The sequence below is a fragment of the Octopus bimaculoides genome, chromosome 1, assembly GCF_001194135.2.
Source record: "Octopus bimaculoides isolate UCB-OBI-ISO-001 chromosome 1, ASM119413v2, whole genome shotgun sequence".
NCBI classification, from domain to species: domain Eukaryota; kingdom Metazoa; phylum Mollusca; class Cephalopoda; order Octopoda; family Octopodidae; genus Octopus; species Octopus bimaculoides.
This window is the reverse complement of record NC_068981.1, coordinates 77,319,376-77,326,609: the sequence shown is the minus strand read 5'-3', so window position 1 is coordinate 77,326,609 and position 7,234 is coordinate 77,319,376.

Genomic DNA, 7,234 nt, shown 5'->3' with positions numbered 1-7,234 from the left:
ATACACATATATATATATATATATATGGCATTAATTACGCCATACATCCGTACACAACCACAAGCACAAACACGGACATAAGGACATTTGAATAATTACTAGATATTTTCTATTCATGCATGTTTCATTAAATAAATTATGGATGTTTTGTTAACCTATAAACTATTGAACTGTTTGTAGTTCCTAGCGTTTCTTCTGTGCAGAATACGGTAGGAGTGTTATGTTTCGTACATCACTTCCTTCCAAAGAGAATATAAAAGTTAATTGAACTTGTAATGTGTTTTCCATTCTGTCACTAATACTTCTACTTGTCGTTTTGCAAATTATGAACTTTGAGGTATGTTACAGCTACAACGGAAAGGTTATTTAGCCTTTCTTGCACCTTTTCTGTTCGTATAAGTAGCGCAATAACACCTTTTCTATGGCCTTTCTCTGGCTCTCCGTTGCCTACGACGAGTTGATTCGATGAACAGAAACGCCTGCCTGTGAAATTAACGTGCAAGTGGTTCAGTACTCGACAGGGAGATTGAACGTAACACAGAATGTGACAGGGTCGGTCCTTTGAATGACTCATTTAATGTGACAAGGTTGGATATTTGAATTACTCATTTTTTTTCTAGCTGAGTGAACTGCAGCAACGAGAAATAATGTCTCTTAAACAAGGACACAACGCGCTGCTGAGAATCGGCCACGTTATCATCGCGAGCTTTATAAGCCAGCGTCTTCATGCATTTCCAAGTAAGGCGCCAGTAGAAAATAGCAACCAAAATTCTCTCTAAATCAAACTACCACGTTAAACAAGAAGGCCCATTGAATACTGGTATGTTAAAATACAATGTTTAAAAATAAGACGGAAGGGTTATGATTTGAACGCCGTTGATTATAGAAGAACACTTCTAGTAGACCAGAAGCTAAGAATAGCAGAAATTATAATAAGATTACTAGCACAATGCAAACAGTCTTGTGAGGAAGGTGTTAGCTGACAACATTAATCCAAATACTTGACTGGTACTTTATGTTAACGACTCCAAAGAATGAACGACAAAGTTGACCTTGGTGAGAATTTGAACATAGCATGTAAAGAGTTGGAGCAAATACTGTAAATCTAATTTCCCAACGCTGTAAAATTTCTGACACCTCACCTCCCTAGCAAGAGCGAGATCAATGACACATCAAAAAACCTATGAAAAAGTATTTATATTGTTGCTTGAGCCACACGAGTGCAAGAAGTAACCGAAAAATCTAATCGAAAACACACCCAATCAGTGCAACCTTACTGCACAGTGAGTTTTTGTAATCATCATACAGACTTCAAAAAGAAAAAAAAAAATGAAAGGATAGAGTTTGCCAGGATTTTTTTGTACACAATGCCTATCAACGACGAGACATTTTCTACTCCCGTTCATCAGCCATCACTCTCTTTTCCTTTCCAAATCCTTTACTTTTCAGAGACATCTTAACGGTCACGCATATTTGTCAAGTCAGACCATGCTGTAAGGTCAAAGCTCTGCTTTCTTCTTGTAATATGGTTTATAAACAAGGTGGTGAGTTGGGCAGAAACGTTAGCACGCCAGGCGAAATGCTTAGCGGTACTTCGTTTGTCTTTACGTTCTGAGTTCAAATTCCGTCGAGGTCGACTTTGCCTTTCATCCTTTCTGGGATGATAAGTACCAGTTGCATACTGAGGTCGGTGTAATCGACTGCCCCCCGCTCTCCCAAAATTTCAGGCTTTGTGCCTAGAGTAGAGAAGAATATGATTTATAAACATGAACTCTTCTATCAAATTACCTACACGATTCAAAAGTTTTCGTCTCAGCTTTATTTGTGTTTTTATGCTCCTCTTACGTCCTTTCATAGGAGGCGCAATGGCCCAGTGGTTAGGGCAACGGACTCGCGGTCATAGGATCGCGGTTTCGATACCTAGACCGGGCGTTGTGGGAGTTTATTGAGCGAAAACACCCAAAGCTCCACGAGGCTCCGGCAGGGGATGATGGCAAACCCTGCTGTACTCTTTCACCACAAATTTCGCTCACTCTTACTTCCTGTTTCTATTGTGCCTGTAATTCAAAGGGTTAGCCTTGTCACACTGTGTCACGTTGAATATTTCCGAGAACTACGTTAAGGGTACACGTGTCTGTGGAGTGCTCAGCCATCTGCACGTTAATTTCACGAGCAGGCTGTTCCGTTGGTCGAAACAAAAAAAACAGAACAAAGATCAACTGGAACCCTCGACGTCGTAAGCGACGGAGTGCCAACACCAAACGTCCTTTCCTATCCATTTTGTTTAAAACAATCGAGTGAAACTTGACGCACCGGCGCTGTACATGTTTTATTCTACCAACACGGGCAATAAACACTTACTTATGTTGAAAGGAATGCTTTGCAAGGGATGATTTCAAAACTACCCAAACGTGCGGTAGATAACCTTTGCTGTGTCACTTCAGACCATTGACTAAAATGGGCTGAGGTTAAAAGCTCATCATACATCGCTTTCTGGAGGAATCCTAACTCAGCTGGTTCGATTTTATACAATATTCTTCACATACCTAAACAAAAAATCCCAAAGAAATCTCCAGATCCTGAAAATCCTGAAATCTTCCAAATTTCCAAATCAACTACTTTAGACGCCTTATTTTTGATGACAGTAGGATAGAAGAGAAGGACAGTTGGGTGTTGTCTCTAGCAGTTGGAGTGACAACACCGAGACACTCGTTGTAGCAGTAGTAGTAGTATTAGTAGTAATGATAGTAGTAGTAGAAATAGTAGTGGTGATGATGGTGGTAATGGTGATGGCGGTGGTGGTGGGGGTGATGGCGGCGGTGGTGGTAGCAGTAGTAATTGTAATAGTATTGGGATTAATTGTAGTGGTAGTGGTGGTGGTGATCGTAGTGGTGATGGTGGAAATGATGGTGTTGGTGATGGTGACGGCGGCAGAAGTAACGGTAGTAGTAATAGTAGTTGTTGTTGTTTAACAGGCATAAGATCAAACACCAACTGTGGCAATTCTGTTTCCTTGCAGTATCACAGTAGCTAAACACTGACGTGTCCGTCACTAATTTCAGAGCGAAAAATATGATTTGCGAGATACTTAGTTCCCATTTCCAGAATCTTAATCAACCACACAGAGCAATGGATATTTTCTTTCATAGTAGATGATAAAAACAAGTAGGCGTGTGTAATACTATTAGAGTATATAATAGTAAAAAGAAGGAATGTAATAGAATAGCAATCTTGTGAATATATAATCTATCCCCACACGGAGATTGTAATCCATAGGCTTTTGATTTCCGAAAGTAAAAATGTCGCCGAATGTCATGTAAAACCATACGGTTTCAGGCGTTATCTATCAAAATCAGTGGTTCATTTCAGTGCAGAAGATTTAGTCCCAGGTTAAAAGGAATCACACTATGGCGTCCGCTCGATGGTCAATTATATGACAAGGAGGTAGAAAGATCACGCATGCTGGCCAAGATAACTTGAATATAGAATATAATAACACGCACGGACGCTAAAATATGCACATATGAATTATTAGACACGTAAATACATACATACATATATACATAATATATATATACATGTATACACACAGACACACAGACACACACACACACACATACACACACACACACACACACGATATATATATACATGTATATATATACATGTATATATATATTTATATATATAGAGAGGTATATATAGATAGAAATAAAAGTGTAAGTATAATATATATATATGTATAATATATCTATATAATGTATAATATATACATATATATGTATATATATATATACATATATATAATATACATGTCTATATATGTATTATATATATGTATGTATATATATATGTATGTATGTATATATATATATATATATATATATATATATATATATTTATTTATTTATATATACAAATATACATATTACTTCTGCGTGCATATAAATGTATACATATATTAATGTTTGTATATGTACGTGATTTGTTTGTGTATGTATGTTTATATGTTTGTACGTATGTATGCACATGTCGTGTGTGTATGCTTGTGTGTGTTGGACTATGTTCGAATCATACATTTATGCATGCATTCATTGTATATGCATAGGTGCTTAGAGATTAGCAAGTTGCGTTCACAAAAGACATATGTATTCGAAATGTTATAAAAGATATTCTTTAATCACATGGACTTCCAATAAAACCCTTACACGCGTATTTTCATACAATATGGAACTATACACACTAACAATCAAATACGTTCTTATATGCTCATATTCAGGCAGTTTTATACCTAGGAAGGTACCAGGTTGGGTCAAACACTTTCCAGATTTCCACTGAGGATGTTAGGAAGCGTGTATCTGCCTGTCATATTAATTTCATACAACTTGTCCAGTCGTTGCTGTTATATATTTTCATATATAACATGTATTGTTTATTCTTTATTTTACTGCTTTGACATTGACTGGAGAAAAAATTGCAATGCGTGTGTATCTGTGCGTGTGTGTGTGTGTGTGTGTATGTGTGTGTGTGTGTGTGTGTGTGTGTGTGTGTGTGTGTGTGTGTGTGTGTGTGTGTGTGTGTGTGTGTGTAGGCCGAATGGTTAAATTTGGGAAATAAGAGGTCACAGTTTCGATTCCTGGTTTGGCATTTTTTCCCTGCATCCTCGAGTCGGCCCACACGTTGTGAGTGAAATTGTGTAGTAGAAAGGTGTATGGAAGACCGTTAGGTGGATTCTATCTGTAATTCAAATAGCACGGACATGTCACACTGTGTCAAGCTGATTTCGAGTAATGTCTTTGAAAAACACACCGACTTCAGGCTACTATAATGAGTCAAGAAATATCCAAGTCGATCGAAGAGCAGGTAACCAATAAGGAAAAATTCTGACAGAAATTCATTTAAAATATATATATATGTTTATCCTTCAATTGTTACAATGGATGGACTGCGCCGATGCTGGGACACCGTCTTGAAGAAATTTAGTTGAACGACTAGACTTCAGTACATGGGTTTTTAAACCTTGTACTCATTTTGTCGAGCCGCTAAGTTAGTGGGATGTAAACACTGTAATATCGGTTTTAAATCGTTGGTGAGGAACAAATTCATCACACACACACACATACACACACACACACACACACACACACAACACACCCACTCACGCAAAACACATACACATGTATACACACATACACATATGTATATAAACGACGAGCTTCTTTCAATTTTCGTCTACCAAATCCACTTACAAGGTTTGATCGTCCTGAGGGTATAGTAGAAGACATCATGTGTATCGGAAGCAAACTTCATACCACATATCCGCTATTACAAGAATAGTGGTGATAATGATTTCAACGTTTTGGCATGCTAACATACGTCGGACACATGACGTCTAGCAGTCTGGAATTTCGGAGTCACTATCACCACTTTTCTTGTAATACGCATTCTGCAAATAATATTGACTAATCGTCCACTTTAATATAAAATTGTTTTTTAGGTGTGTTTGATTGTGTGTGTGTGCGCGCGCGTGTACATGTGAGCAGATGAAGTTATGAAAGTCAAACAAAGTCTATTTGCTCCAAAGCACATATCAAAGTGTGACAAATGTTAGGCACGAAACTCTGGACCCTTGAGCCACTTATATATCGCGAAATATATGTGTGTAGGTGTGAGTTTGCTTGGATTCGTAGAAATGTATGCAATTTTAATACGCTGTTTATATGTATGTACATACATACGTAAATGGATATATCTTGTATATATACTCTTACAGATGTATGAATATATACGTTTAAACAGACATAAGACAGACAGACACACACACACACATAAACATGTATACACACACACACACTCACACACAAACATGTAAGTCTTCTTAAGAAACGATTTTTTATAATTGCATTTTCTATGAAACTGTTGCAGTTAAGACCTCGAGCAAATTTTGTCGAAAGCAAATTCCTTTGAATATAGCACGTCGCGAACAATTTTTTCTTTAGCGGTGTTTTAGATACCTTCGTCGTAATCTTTTGCGGTTTCACCACATATACAATTAGAATCGTTACACGTGACAGTCACTGTATCAGTTTTCAGCTGTTTTGGTATCTAGAAGTTTAGAACCCTTTCCTTGCATTTTTCCAAGCCGTAGGTCTATTCATTTGGTTATATAGAATTTCAGAAAGAAAATAGATTTAAGTCAGAATGTTCGACCAGAATGAGTGTTCATTTGTACAATCAACTGGATTACCAGGCACATTGAATTAGTGTATAAATAGCTGAGTATTCCGCTGAATCATGTACCGTAAACGTACTTCCAGTGCGGGATCAGTGTAATATAGTGTGACAATGCTGGATCGTTGAATTACAGACATAGTCAATCAGAAGGACTTCCAAACAGTTTCCACCCACCAGTTTCCACCCACAAGCATGAGGCGATCGAGATTACGAAATAATACACGCACCAAATGCCTCGGAGTGGGACTGACTTCGTGATCGTTTGATTGCGAAGTGAGCATCTTAACCGTTCCACAATATTGCACCTATACAGAATTTACCCATTAAATTTAAAAAAAAAAGGGTAAAGTTACCTTCTCGTGTCATACCGACTCATAAGGGTTGGTGCCCCGGTTTCCATGGCGTATATATTCCCCACCTAGTCGGTCTGCCGGTTCGCCGTAGGATTATTCATTTTTGCTGGCTGAATGGACTGTTATGCTCAAGAACACAACGCGTCTCCCGGTCCACGAATCGAAACCACAATCTTACGACCATGAGTCCAACACCCCTAATCATTAAGTCACGTGCCTCCACTAGAATATACTCATGATACAATAACACTAAAGTCATTGCTATAGCTGTTACCAGTAGGCAACCCTTTAGGTCAACCAGGCTATCATGTATCATCTCTTACTAATAATGTAAGCAACAGCTCATTTTGTCTCAGCCGCATGCAAATGTAGTGGTCAAGTGTAACTTTATATACTCTTACTCTTTTACTCTTTTACTTGTTTCAGTCTTTTGACTGTGTCCATGCTGGAGCACCGCCTTTAGTCGAGCAAATCGACCCAGAACTTATTCTTTGTAAGCCTAGTACTTATTCTATCGGTCTCCTTTGCCGAACCGCTAAGTTACGGGGACGTAAACACACCAGCATCGGTTGTCAAGCGATGTTGGGGGGAACAAACATAGACACACAAATACATACACACATACATACATACATACATACATATAT